The sequence below is a fragment of the Schistocerca cancellata genome, chromosome 2 (assembly GCF_023864275.1).
Source record: "Schistocerca cancellata isolate TAMUIC-IGC-003103 chromosome 2, iqSchCanc2.1, whole genome shotgun sequence".
Classification (NCBI taxonomy): domain Eukaryota; kingdom Metazoa; phylum Arthropoda; class Insecta; order Orthoptera; family Acrididae; genus Schistocerca; species Schistocerca cancellata.
The window spans coordinates 230,209,661-230,224,592 of NC_064627.1; positions in this window are offsets into that span (position 1 = coordinate 230,209,661).

Genomic DNA, 14,932 nt, shown 5'->3' on the forward strand with positions numbered 1-14,932 from the left:
CTGCATAATTTAACACAGCCTTTTTCCAAAAAACTGTATATTTTTGAATATATAAATAAAAATTGCAAAAAAATGTTGTGAATTTTCGTTACAACTGAAAAAAAAATCATCTTTAATAACTGAACTAAAATTTTGTAAAATACCTGTGCTAAGTTGTAGCCCATATTCCAATAAATAATCTGTAAAAAGTTCAACTTCCTACCTCAAATACTTTGTGAGGAAAGATGTAATTTATAAGCGTTATTTTAACATTGCAAGTATAGGGCGTTCCGGAGCCCCTTAAACGGCACACCACGCCGCTGTCCACACTATTAACCGTAAAATCACGGACCGGTCTTCCCATCGGACCCCACTCGGCGTCCAGAAGCAAACAACCCCAGCCGAGCCGAACTGTCTCCACGCCAGGGCAGCCGCCTCTCTCCTCCTCACACGCCTCCAGCTAAGCTCCGCCAGCGATCACACACGGAAACAACCGCCTAACGCCAAAGCGCCGTCTGAGTGAAAACTCAGCACTAAGATCGATACGGACTTGGAAATAAGCGAGCACCGTAACATTACGGTTTTCCAGCCGTGTAGGGTTCAACCGACATGGTCACGAGCCCAGGAGAGGCGCATCAGGTGCTGGCGTGCTGTTAGCAGAGCAAATCGCGCCGGTCGTCAGCTGCCATAGCACATTAACGCCAAATTTCGCTCGCTGTCCTAAAGGATATGTTCGTCGCACTCCCACTTTCATTTCTGCGGTGATTTCACGCAGTGCTGCTTGTCCGATACCACTGACAACGCTACGCAAACGTCGTCGCTTTCAGTCGTTAAGCAAAGGGCGTCGGCCACTGCGTTGCCCACGCTGAGAGGTAACGTCTGAAATTTGGTATTCGCGGCTCACTCTTGACACTGTGAAACACGGAATACCGAATTCCGTAACGATTTCCGAAATGGAATGTCCCATGCGCCTAGCTCCTACCACCATTTCGCGTTCGAAATTCTTTAATTCCTATCGTGCGGCCACAATCAAGTCGGAAGCCTATTCACATGAAGCACTTGAGTACAAGTGACACCACGAAGATGTGCTACAGACGCGAAATTCAATCGACAGGAGGAAGATGCTGTGATATGCAAATGATTAGCTTTTCAGAGCTTTCACACAAGGTAGGCGCCGGTGACGAACCCTACAACGTGCTGACATGAGGAAACTTTCCAACCGATTTCTCGTACACAAACGGCAGTTGACCGGCGTTGCCTGGTGAAACGTTGTTGTGATGCCTCGTGTAAGGAGGAGAAGTGCATACCATCACGTTTCCGACTTTGATAAAGGTCGGATTGTAGCCTATCGCGATTGCGGTTTATCGTATCGCGACATTGCTGCTCGCGTTGGTCGAGATCCAATGACTATTAGCACAAAATGGAATCGGTGGGTTCGGGAGGGTAATACGGGACGCCGTGCTGGATCCCAACGGCCTCGTATCAGTAGCAGTCGTGATGAAAGGCACATGGCTGTAACGGATCGTGCAGCCACATCTCGCTCCCTGAGTCACCAGATGGGGACGTTTGCAAGACAACAACCGTCTGCACGAACTGTTCGACGACGTTTGCAGCAGCATGGACTATCAGCTCGGAGACCATGGCTGCGGTTACCCTTGACGCTGAGTCACAGACAGGAGCGCCCGCGATGGTGTACTCAACGACGAACCTGGGTACACGAATGGCAAAACGTCATTTTTTCGGATGAATCCAGGTTCTGTTTACAGCATCATGATGGTCGCATCCGTGTTTGGCGAGATCGCGGTGAACGCACATTTGAAGCGTGTATTCGTCATTGCCATACTGGCGTATCACTCGGCGTGATGGTATGGGGTGCCATTGGTTGCACGTCTCGGTCACCTCTTGTTCGCGTTGACGGCACTTTGAAGAGTGGACGTCACGTTTCAGATGTGTTACGACCCGTGGCTCTACCCTTCATTCGATACCTGCGAAACCTTACATTTCAGCAGGATAATGCACGACCGCGTGTTGCAGGTCCTTCTACACAGCGTGGTACCAGCAGTATCCATTGTCGTAAACGATTTTCCACAACTGACCATCCATCAAAATAAAAAAGAGTAGGCGGGGCTATTTCCACGAGGAGAAACTTGCCATACTCAAATCATGAGTGCACTAAGTGGACGCCTGGCGACACAAAAATTGATAGAAGTTGTGAATCAAGAATTTTTTGAATATATCAAGAGGTTTCCTTGATTTCAACAGGATAACGTTGACACCTTGCCACGATCTTTTGTCTGATAATCAGGCAGTCATCTTCATCGCAAGTCGTCGTCATCCGAACGCAGCAAATAAATCTCTTGGAAGACTGCTAGAAGTTGCTGCTGTTCTAAACATCAGTATAAAGCATATGTCATCATATTCGTAAGATAAGTGATTTCGACATTCAGGTAACATCATCAAGCATGGCGACAATATGTGTACTAAAATTGGGTAACAACACCAAGTATGGCCACAATATCTGTACTAAAATTGACCATAGACTTTGGGTGACACGAAGCATTCCATCCTCTGACAGTATACTGAATATCGCCAATAATAAATTTGATGCTCTTGCAAGGCGACAGAGGATGTACGCCTCCGTATAACACGGAGACTACTTCACTCCCTCTTTTGCTTTTTTAATAACTACAAGAAAACTGAGAGTGGAAAGTTAACATCAATTCTTGCTCCCGTACACCTTCAGTAAATATGTCACTAACTGTTATTGTGTTACGTTGTCTGATTAAGAACAGCTGGTTTCAGAAATAAATTGTCCGCTTTTGACTGGCGATCGAATTATTTCATTCTGTGATGAGCACTTCGCTCACACGTAAATTTTAATTAATAATAAATTCGAGAAAACCAGTCTAATAAGTAAATTTCTTTGCATCCAATCTTTATTAAGAAAGTGTTGTCAGTTTCGATAATGGTCGTTAGCTGTACACTTTCCGCATCGCTTCCGTCAATTTTCTACGGTATCTAAGTCTTTCCGACAAATCAGGTCCAAGTTATGACGATAGCTTATAGCATATACCGGACGAAGTGGGAATGTTACAGGCCGACTAACTGCCTGTCACGAGATCCAAGATAAAGCGTGAGCTGTGCTTATTGAAATTATTTTCCACTTATGGTAAGACAGCGATTCTGGCACTGGGCTTTATTTAGTAAGAACCAACGCTATCAGTGTTGCTTTCGAAGTTTCCACCCTCCTGAAATCCTCCTCACAGCCCTGAAATGACGCTGTGGGTAGCATTCGGTTCCGCTGAGTGAGAGAAAAAACAATTGGTTAACATAATGGATACCCTTTTGGAACTCAGATTACCTTCCGGCCTCCAAACTTGATATTGTGCGTTGTTATCCGCATCAAGCACGTTGAAAGTTGGACGTTCATATCCTTTTTTTTTTATTGGAATGTTGGCTAATGACTCTGCTGTTGCGTGCATACACAAACGCTGAGTCAGATATATATTTATCGTGAGTGTTAGCGAGCGCATAGTTGTTGGTAGTGGCATGGAGAAAAGCCCCATCAGGAGATGTCTCAGCCTGCCCTGACTGCTGGTAATGCCGTAGAAGATTTTCGAATTTGGTAATTTGCCTTTTTGCTGCGCGTGGTTGTTGCTTGCTTGCGGACTGGAGGGTTTTTGTCAGTTTTGTGTGTGCACAAGGAGAAGAAAGGTCTGAATAAAATTCGTCACAATACATATCTTCGATTTTCAGAATATAGTAAATTAAAAGTATTTATTGATTCCTTTCATTTTTTACACTGCTTTAGGCTTGTTGATTAAACCTTTTCTGATCGCCGGCCGATGTGGCCGAGCGGTTCTAGGCGCTTCAGTCGTATCCACTTTTTAAAGTCGCAAGTGTTTCAAAACGTATGAGGTTTAGAACACTGAAAACAAGTCTGCCATCAATAACTGTACCTCGAGTTTTCATTCCGGTAGAAAAAAACACGTGTCACTTTAAAAAAAAAAGTAATTTTGTGTTGAAAGCGATGTTAGTTTACTTGTAGGTACTGTGAATTCCTGCGCATTGTGTGAACTGCTGACAGGTGCTTTCTTGGTCACTTGCATTTTAATTTTTTTGACAACATATCTTTACTCATCCTCATAATTTTGATGGTACTTCTCAAAGTAGTCTCCCATGAATGCGACGCACTTGTCGCAGAGTTTCTGACAGTCTTCAAACACGTGAAGGAAACCATTTTTGGAGAGGTCCTTCAAAATTGCCTCCGCAGCCTTTACCGCTGCTTCTGATGATTGATAATGCCTCCCACGAAGGCGTTTATTCATGTTAGGGAATAGAAATGAGATGAAATTAATAGAGGGATGCACTTCACGCTGATGTTGTCGAGATATTCAGCAACAACATTGGCAACATGCGGCCGCGCATTATCATGGTACAGTATCCAGCTTGCTTTACGGAAATGTGGTCTTTTGCTCCTGATATGGACTTGCAATGTTTTCAGGATAAACCTGTAGTATTTTCCAGTTACTTATGAGAGTGCAGGTGCAACATGCTTATAAACCACCCTATGAATATCAGAGAATGAAATGACCTCAACTTTCCCAGCACAAGCAACCACTTTTGCCTTTTTCGGGATTGGTGATGAAGCATATTTCCACACTGAGCTTTGCTCTTTGGTCTCAGGATCAAAATGATGTAACCAAGTTTCATCAGCAGTGATTACGTTTGAAGGAAACTCCGGATCTTCCCCCAACATCAACTGCATGCAGACCTGCATGCGAATGTCTTTTTGTTTGGGAATCAACAGTCTCGGAACTCATCTTGCGCAAACAGGTGTCATGTGTAATTAAAGTGGTCTTAAGGTAATTCGTCGATCCTCTCTTGCAATGACAGTAGCAGTGTTGATGTTTTCTTCCGTAAGAGCAATAACTGGAGCACCGCGTCCACCTCCCTTGAAACTGATTGTCTCCCCTCTTTAAATATTTTATACCACCTTCGATCTGTGTTGTAGGGAAGAACAGACTCTACGTAGGCCTCCTGTAACATTGTATAGGCCTCAGCGGAATATTTGTTGAGACGAAAGAAGAATTTCGAAGCCGCATATTGTTCCTCGCGTTTTACCTTCATTGCAGCGGTAGGCGATACTGAATATGTCTGGCCTTTCCTGCCTGTCACAGGCAGGAACTACGAGTCCGAACAGTAAAACTACTACGGCGTGTTTGTTGCACATTAAGCTAACAGAATGACATAACATTAAATTTTAGCTCGAGAAATTATGACCATAAAAATTATGATCATTCTTTAAGCGTTAAATCAGTAAGTGGCTTGAAACAGCATACCCAGACACTATGGGATGATGATGGCATTGAAACAGAGGATGACATGCGTAAAGCTGAAATACTAAACACCTTTTTCCAAAGCTGTTTCACAGAGGAAGACCGCACTGCAGTTCCTTTTCTAAATCCTCGCACAAACGAAAAAATGGCTGACATCGAAATAAGTGTCCAAAAAACAGAAAAGCAACTGAAATCACTCAACAAAGGAAAGTCCACTGGATCTGACGGGATACCAATTCGATTGTACACAGAGTACGCGAAAGAACTTGCCCCCCCCCCCCCCTCCCTTCTAACAGCCGTGTACCCCAAGTCTCTAGAGGAACGGAAGGTTCCAAATGATCGGAAAAGAGCACAGGTAGTCCCAGAAGTGGAATGATCATATAAAATTAATTATTGGTAAGGCGGGTGCCAGGTTGAGATTCATTGGGAGAGTCTGTAGAAAATGTAGTTAATCAACAAAGGAGGTGGCTTACAAAACACTCGTTCGACCTATACTTGAATATTGCTGATGAGTGTGGGATCCGTACCAAGTTGGGTTGACAGAGGAGATAGAGAAGATCCAAAGAAGAGCGGCGCGTTTCGTCACAGGGTTATTTGGTAAGCGTGATAGCGTTACGGAGATGTTTAGCAAACTCAAGTGGCAGACTCTGCTAGAGAGGCGCTCTGCATCGTGGTGTAGCTTGATGTCCAGGTTTCGAGAGAGTGCGTTTCTGGATGAGGTATCGAATATATTGCTTCCACCTACTTATACCTCCCGAGGAGATCACGAATGTAAAATTAGAGAGATTCGAGCGCGCTCGGAGGCTTTCCGGCAGTCATTCTTCCCGCGAACCATACGCGTCTGGAACATGAAAGGGAGGTAATGACAGTGGTACGTAAAGTGCCCTCCGCCACACACCGTTGGGTGGCTTGCGGAGTATAAATGTAGATGTAGATGTAGATGTACAACACCCTTAAAAGGTTTTCACAATGTTTCTGACCACTCTGTATATACTTGAACCTTAAAAGATACATATTTGTGGGTTTTGTCAATAAAAGAGCGATGTGCGTTCGTTTGGAAAACAGGAGAGCGTTAAGAACAAAAGATTTCAGGTACCAGGGGAAGGGTTTGCTTGAAGGACCGAGAACACAAGGAAAAAAGAATGAGGGAGGTAACACTTTTACAGAAAACGCAGTAATAGAAAACTCAAAGCGACCATTAATCTTGTTCCCGGGGGTGCGAGTTAATGTGATTGCTATTTTAGCATGGGGCCATTGCTCATCTCGACTAACAAGCAGTAGGGGGCGTCGCGCGGTCTGCTTTTTGTGGGAAAGCATCGCGAACGCTGGACCAGCCACCCAAGAAGAGGCGTGCAGAAGACTGGCATTTCTTGTGATGGACCCGCGCCGGTAAAAAGTGCCACCTGTTGGGGCCGCTTCTTGCCGGAAGGCTCGAGTTCGCTTATAAAGGGCGCCTCCTCCGGCGGCAGGCAAATCTCTTAAAAAGATGCACGCTAGGCAAAAAGCCGGCCACGAGCGGTATTTTTTATCGCTTGCGAGGCAGCCCGTGACCTGAATTTAGTTACGCGTTGCAAACAATATGGTTTTATATCCGGTGCCAGGCAACCGCTCGTTGCTTTTTAAGGCATTAAAATTCAATTTTCCTTGTGCGTGAGTATTAGGTGAATTACTCGAGAGTGGAGGAGTCATTTTATAACTAAAAGGGAGAGCATTATCTGAAAATTCAAAATGTACTTAGAGATCTCTTAAGCCACTAGACCGTTTCTTTACTGGTCTTAAGAAATGGCTCCGTAGTTTCAGTCGATACTAATGTAGCAGTTAGGTTTAAAACTGTCATTAATACAAGTTACTTCTATCGTATTTAACCACGAATCTCAATATTCTTACAGTCACGATTATGTAACAGCAACAAAAATAAATCTTAACATTAGCATTAGGTAGTTGAAGAAACACGAAAATTGATGGAACTATCATCTGTAGCGCCAGGACTAGTAATCTGAGAAGCAGTTCGGTTAGGTGGAAGTGATGCGACGATTGTACGTCAAAATAACAATAATATTGTGATGACGCACTATTAACCTCAACACATAGCTGACACATGTGAGGACTTTCGATATGAAATTTACAAAAACTTTCCACGTCAATGGTCAAAACCGTGAAATCAAGTGGAAAAAGTTGTAATAGAGGTTTGAATGTGTTGAATTACCAACGGGAGGGATCTCTTGATCTTCTGAACACAAACATGTGGAAGTGTAGAATTATAACTTAACCGTTGTTTCTTGAGTTGTAACGCAAGACCTGGGACAAAATGCCGCTTGTGATGCACTCATGCAAAATTCAAAAAGTACGGAAGTAGTGGAAAATATCAAAATTCCTGGTAAGTGTACTTACTGGGAATGAAATCCAGTATCACGCAGCCTGAAATCTACGTTAAAGGATGATGCTTTCGGATTATTCGAATTTTCCATTCCTGCTGTGTAAAAAACGTCAGTACACGAATAAAAGGGCAAGTAGAACAGATAGGTATGCTGAATTTTACAGACGGCGTAAACTTTAAAGCCGAAAGTAAGTAGAAATTGAACGGAATGGAGAGGCTACTTACTTAATTCTGATTACAGATAAACAGTACCGTTAATATGATGAGGACTAACGTAAACGAAAATAATGTTCTGATGAATTCTGAAACTGCGGAAAGCTTAACAGAGAAATGAAAGAATTTTGCCCGTCTCAATAACAAGACAGTGCCAAATAAACGAACTGAGGAGGATGTTAGAAGTAGATTGCCGCAGAGGAAAACAGTATTTGAAACAAAAAAAAGACATTACACTAGAGGTTCGTTCCAATATATTCAGAGTGGAGAGATTCCCCAGTGTGTAGAAGATGTCAGGAAGCAAGAATATACGATAAATATTTACAAAGAAAAACACATATGCTAATGTACCTTTCACATATTACAAGTGAAATGATCCTCCTGAATATGGAATAAGTCAAAAGATCTTAAATATATTTTCATTACACTGTAATAGCAAAACTGACACAAAACACATGTCTGTTCAATACACTAAGGTGCATATGATAATTTTTAGGCTTTTGTAGCCATGCATAATCAAACTGAAAAATCATTTTACAAAAAATGTTCAAATGTGTTTGAAGTCTTATGGGACTTAACTGCTAAGGTCATCAGTCCCTAAGCTTACACACTACTTAACCTAAATTATCCTAAGGACAAACACACACACCCATGCCCGAGGGAGGACTCGAACCTCCGCCGGGATCAGCCGCACAGTCCATGACTGCAGCGCCCAAGTCCGCTCGGCTAATCCCGCGCAGGAATTATTTTACAATACTTATTTTCAATGATATCATTACTGCACTGAATTAATACAGAAGTGAAATTGTACTTATTACAAGCATTATTTGATACTGTTAGCAACATATAGACGTAAGCTGGTTCTGCTAAGAAACTCATCAGTGGAGTAGAAGGAGTTGGCCACCAATAAATCCTTTACAGATTCCTCTTAAACTGAAATTTACTAGTATTTAAGCCTATCATTGCTGATGGCAAGTTGTTGAAAATGTGTGTCCCTGAATAATGAACACCATTCTGGACAGAAGTAAGTGACTTTAAATCTTCTGCTTTAAGATGGTGGTAAAGAAACGACGAAAATCTTTCTCAATTTGTATATGCCTAGCGCAGTAGTATATGTTGAGGATCACGCACTTTTTTAGAAATGAAGGAAAAAAAGAAGTATCATTTGAAATGTATTTCTGCAGGAAGATACCACAGATTAAGCGGGGAGATAACGTAAAGAATGGAGAAACGTATTCAAATGAGAAGGACAAGAAAGAAATTTATCGAGATATGTTAACAGAAGAAAGTTCAAGTATACGTTCATTAACAGAAGAAAGTTCAAGTATACGGGTCATGTCTTACGACATCCAAGACTGGTGTTTTAACATATATCTTAAAAATTGTAAGGGGATTTCAAAAGGAAGTTACACAGTATTATGGTAGACCAAGTAACTTTTATTGAATGCTTTACTATACTTCAAAGTGTCTAGCAGTCTAGCAATCGTTCAATTCCTCGACAATACAAATTCGCTCCTTAGACACGTAGCCATCCGAGAACAACTGTCTGAATGTCCTCAACGATGAGTGCTCTTCTCCCTCTCCCCGCTCCCCTCTCTCCAACAAGCTTGCCGAGAAGATTCCGTGGATATTATCGTTTGGGGTGGATGTCAATGGCGTTTCTTTCTGATCGTTTTCACTCACGTCTGCGGGCTTGGTCAATAAGTTGGCAACATTTCATTACAGATGCGACATTGTATTTGCTACTCATACCGCTAGAATCTTACGCTGAACGTGTGTGCAGTTTAGACGTTTCGCCGATATAAATCGTAGTCCCACATACTTTTCTTTGTAGTGTGTTTCCAGAAGACACACAGTTTCACTCGCATACTACAATGCACATGTCTTACCGGTACAGCCGGCCGCGGTGGTCTAGCGGTTCTGGCGCTGCAGTCCGGAACGGCGGGACTACTACGGTCGCAGGTTCGAATCCTGCCTCGGGCATGGGTGTGTGTGATGTCCTTAGGTTAGTTAGGTTTAAGTAGTTCTAAGTTCTAGGGGACTTATGACCTCAGATGTTGAGTCCCATAGTGCTCAGAGCCATTTGAACCATTTTTTCTTACCGGTACCGCAGCAGAAGTGTGTCGGCAGGACACCCGGGGTACATGTACTCTTTTGTGACAATGGCTCTTTCCTATTGCTATTCAGCTTGGAATAACAGGTGCGACTTAGATATTAACAGCTAAGAATGTTGGCAAGGTTAATAAGCCTCCATCGATAAAGCAAGAATTCACAAGAAGTCACCACTATCATTCATTTTGTGTGTGGTCAGAACTTAGGGAGCCGAAGCACATACAGGTAAACAGCTAAGGTGGTGGTAAAGAGTAAATACAGTCTATCCATTATCCATCCGGCAACATTAGCAGCCTCAGAGGATGACCCGCAAACATCCCGTTGTCTTCTACACATTTGCAGTGTCTTAACATGAAAATAACGTGAGATTGTGACGTACCAAGAGAAAGACTCAAATTGATCCTTGATCTGTAGCGACAGCGTGGTAGTACAGTATGTGCAATAGAAAATCGGCTTTACGCTGTAAACAAAGCAGTGTGATTTATTGTTACGCATTCGCTCGATTTTTCTGTCACGTAGCGGTCCTGGTTAATCGTCACAAATTCAGTTTTCCTTCAAAAGTAAGGGTCGTTTAGTAGTTTTCTTGAGTTTTCCAAGTAAAGTGTTCCATATTTTGTAGCCGGCCGCAGTGGCCGAGCGGTTCTAAGCGCTTCAGTCTGGAACCGCGCGACTGCTACGGTCGCAGGTTCGAATCCTGCCTCGGGCATGGATGTGTGTGATGTCCTTAGATTAGTTAGGTTTAAGTATTTCTAAGTTCTAGGGGACTGATGACCTCCGATGTTAAGTCCCATAGTGCTCAGAGCCATTTGAACCATATTCTGTAAATGAAACGGTGTGTGTTTAGTTGAAGCTTATATCCGTACTTGTTCATTAAGATGATAACGTGTAAGAACCACATTGAGGAAACCAAAGCAAAAATCCCAAACGCCGAACGGCATACTAAAAAAATTAACACCGCCGAAGTGGCGGCCCACGTCACCGTACTAAGGTCCACAGCGCGCGCCTCCTTTTTCTCGGTAGCCGAGTATGGTTGTCCTATTTAGTGGACAACTAAAGGCGCCAAGAAACACTCGTTTATGATATCTGCAGAAAGATATCTTGCTGACACCAACCAGGCTGCGTCCTTTGCATCCTTTATTGGTTATCGCTCCACCACACATCAGAAAATAGTTTTTGAGAAAAGAACGGAACGAACAGAAAAATGACAAGCGTCAGTCACTAGGCAACCACATACCAGTGTCAAAAAGACTTAAATCTAGGCGAAATTTTATAAATTCAGTGCAACCATGTGAGTTATCCATAAAATCACTCTGGTAACAAGAATGTGCAAACGTCCTTAACAAAGCTGAAGTTCTGCCTTGGGCGCTTACCAGGGCTGGTGGCACTGTAGAATTTCGAAACGACTTCGGACAGGCACAGGACGGTCAAAAAAACTTCAAATGGGTTTGGACAGATGATAATAATAAGTGTGAGTGTGGTAAAATTCAGACCAAGAAGTTTCTAAAATGCCAGTTAGTGAACTCGCCCAAATTATGCATTAATGAGGATGTTATGAAATGCAGTGAAACTGCTGCAGTCTGCACTGACAACTGTGTTCTGGATGTGCGACATACGATACCTGTTCAGCGTTTGTTCACGTCTTATGTATTTTAGATATTCATTTATGTGAGACATGTCTCTTCTGCTGGAATTTCTTTGCTGTTTCCTTCAAAACAACGTGCAGAATATAGTAAGCACCTGAGGAGACATTCACTGTCCATGGACACAGCATGTAGCAAATTTCATTTTACAGTAGAGCGTATATATAAGTTCTGATAAGTTTGTAAAATGCTTTTACATTGCTGTTTTATCTCTGTAATTACCAGCGTAATGGAAGTCTATTATTCCACGACATTGGCACGATGGTTGCTTCTACATCTACATCTACATCTACATTTATACTCCGCAAGCCACCCAACGGTGTGTGGCGGAGGGCACTTTACGTGCCACTGTCATTATCTCCCTTTCCTGTTCCAGTCGCGTATGGTTCGCGGGAAGAACGACTGTCTGTAAGCCTCCGTGCGCGCTCGAATCTCTCTAATTTTACATTCGTGATCTCCTCGGGAGGTATAAGTAGGGGGAAGCAATATATTCGATACTCATCCAGAAACGCACCCTCTCGAAACCTGGCGAGCAAGCTACACCGCGATGCAGAGCGCCTCTCTTGCAGAGTCTGCCACTTGAGTTTGTTAAACATCTCCGTAACGCTATCACGCTTACCAAATAACCCTGTGACGAAACGCGCCGCTCTCCTTTGGATCTTCTCTATCTCCTCCGTCAACCCGATCTGGTACGGATCCCACACTGATGAGCAATACTCAAGTATAGGTCGAACGAGTGTTTTGTAAGCCACCTCCTTTGTTGATGGACTACATTTTCTAAGGACTCTCCCAATGAATCTCAACCTGGTACCCGCCTTACCAACAATTAATTTTATATGATCATTCCACTTCAAATCGTTCCGCACGCATACTCCCAGATATTTTACAGAAGTAACTGCTACCAGTGTTTGTTCCGCTATCATATAATCATACAATAAAGGATCCTTCTTTCTATGTATTCGCAATACATTACATTTGTCTATGTTAAGGGTCAGTTGCCACTCCCTGCACCAAGTGCCTATCCGCTGCAGATCTTCCTGCATTTCGCTACAATTTTCTAATGCTGCAACTTCTCTGTATACTACAGCATCATCCGCGAAAAGCCGCATGGAACTTCCGACACTATCTACTAGGTCATTTATATATATTGTGAAAAGCAATGGTCCCATGACACTCCCCTGTGGCACGCCAGAGGTTACTTTAATGTCTGTAGACGTCTCTCCGTTGATAACAACATGCTGTGTTCTGTTTGCTAAAAACTCTTCAATCCAGCCACACAGCTGGTCTGATATTCCGTAGGCTCTTACTTTGTTTATCAGGCGACAGTGCGGAACTGTATCGAACGCCTTCCGGAAGTCAAGAAAAATAGCATCTACCTGGGAGCCTGTATCTAATATTTTCTGGGTCTCATGAACAAATAAAGCGAGTTGGGTTTCACACGATCGCTGTTTCCGGAATCCATGTTGATTCCTACATAGTAGATTCTGAGTTTCCAAAAACGACATGATACTCGAGCAAAACACATGTTCTAAAATTCTTCAACAGATCGACGTCAGAGATATAGGTCTATAGTTTTGCGCATCTGCTCGACGACCCTTCTTGAAGACTGGGACTACTTGGGCTCTTTTCCAATCATTTGGAACCTTCTGTTCCTCTAGAGACTTGCGGTACACGGCTGTTAGAAGGGGGGCAAGTTCTTTCGCGTACTCTGTGTAGACTCGAATTGGTATCCCGTCAGGTCCAGTGGACTTTCCTCTGTTGAGTGATTCCAGTTGCTTTTCTATTCCTTGGACACTTATTTCGATGTCAGCCATTTTTTCGTTGGTGCGAGGATTTAGAGAAGGAACTGCAGTGCGGTCTTCCTCTGTGAAACAGCTTTGGAAAAAGGTGTTTAGTATTTCAGCTTTACGCTTGTCATCCTCTGTTTCAATGCCATCATCATCCCGGAGTGTCTGGACATGATGTTTCGAGCCACTTACTGATTTAACGTAAGACCAGAACTTCCTAGGATTTTCTGTCAAGTCGGTACCTAGTATTTTACTTTCGAATTCACTGAACGCTTCACGCATAGCCCTCCTTACGCTAACTTTGACATCGTTTAGCTTCTGTTTGTCTGAGAGGTTTTGGCTGCGTTTAAACTTGGAGTGAAGCTCTCTTTGCTTTCGCAGTAGTTTCCTAACTTTGTTGTTGTACCACGGTGGGTTTTTCCCGTCCCTCACAGTTTTGCTCGGCACGTACCTGTCTAAAACGCATTTTACGATTGCCTTGAACTTTTTCCATAAACACTCAACATTGCCAGTGTCGGAACAGAAATTTTCGTTTTGATCTGTTAGGTAGTCTGAAATCTGCCTTCTATTACTCTTGCTAAACAGATAAACCTTCCTCCCTTTTTTTATATTCCTATTAACTTCCATATTCAGGGATGCTGCAACGGCCTTATGATCACTGATTCCCTGTTCTGCACTTACAGAGTCGAAAAGTTCGGGTCTGTTTGTTATCAGTAGGTCCAAGATGTTATCTCCACGAGTCGGTTCTCTGTTTAATTGCTCGAGGTAATTTTCGGATAGTGCACTCAGTATAATGTCACTCGATGCTCTGTCCCTACCACCCGTCCTAAACATCTGAGTGTCCCAGTCTATATCTGGTAAATTGAAATCTCCACCTAAGACTATAACATGCTGAGAAAATTTATGTGAAATGTATTCCAAATTTTCTCTCAGCTGTTCTGCCACTAATGCTGCTGAGTCGGGGGGTCGGTAAAAGGAGCCAATTATTAACCTAGCTCGGTTGTGGAGTGTAACCTCCACCCATAATAATTCACAGGAACTATCCACTTCTACTTCACTACAGGATAAACTACTACTAACAACGACGAACACTCCACCACCGGTTGCATGCAATCTATCCTTTCTAAACACCGTCTGTGCCTTTGTAAAAATTTCGGCAGAATTTATCTCTGGCTTCAGCCAGCTTTCTGTACCTATAACGATTTCAGCTTCGGTGCTTTCTATCAGCGCTTGAAGTTCCGGTACTTTACCAACGCAGCTTCTACAGTTTACAATTACAATACCGATTGCTGCTTGGTCCCCGCATGTCCTGACTCTGCCCCGCACCTGTTGAGGCTGTTGCCCTTTCTGCACTTGCCCGAGGCCATCTAACCTAAAAAACCGCCCAGCCCACGCCACACAACCCCTGCTACCCGTGTAGCCGCTTGTTGCGTGTAGTGGACTCCTGACCTATCCAGCGGAACCCGAAACCCCACCACCCTATGG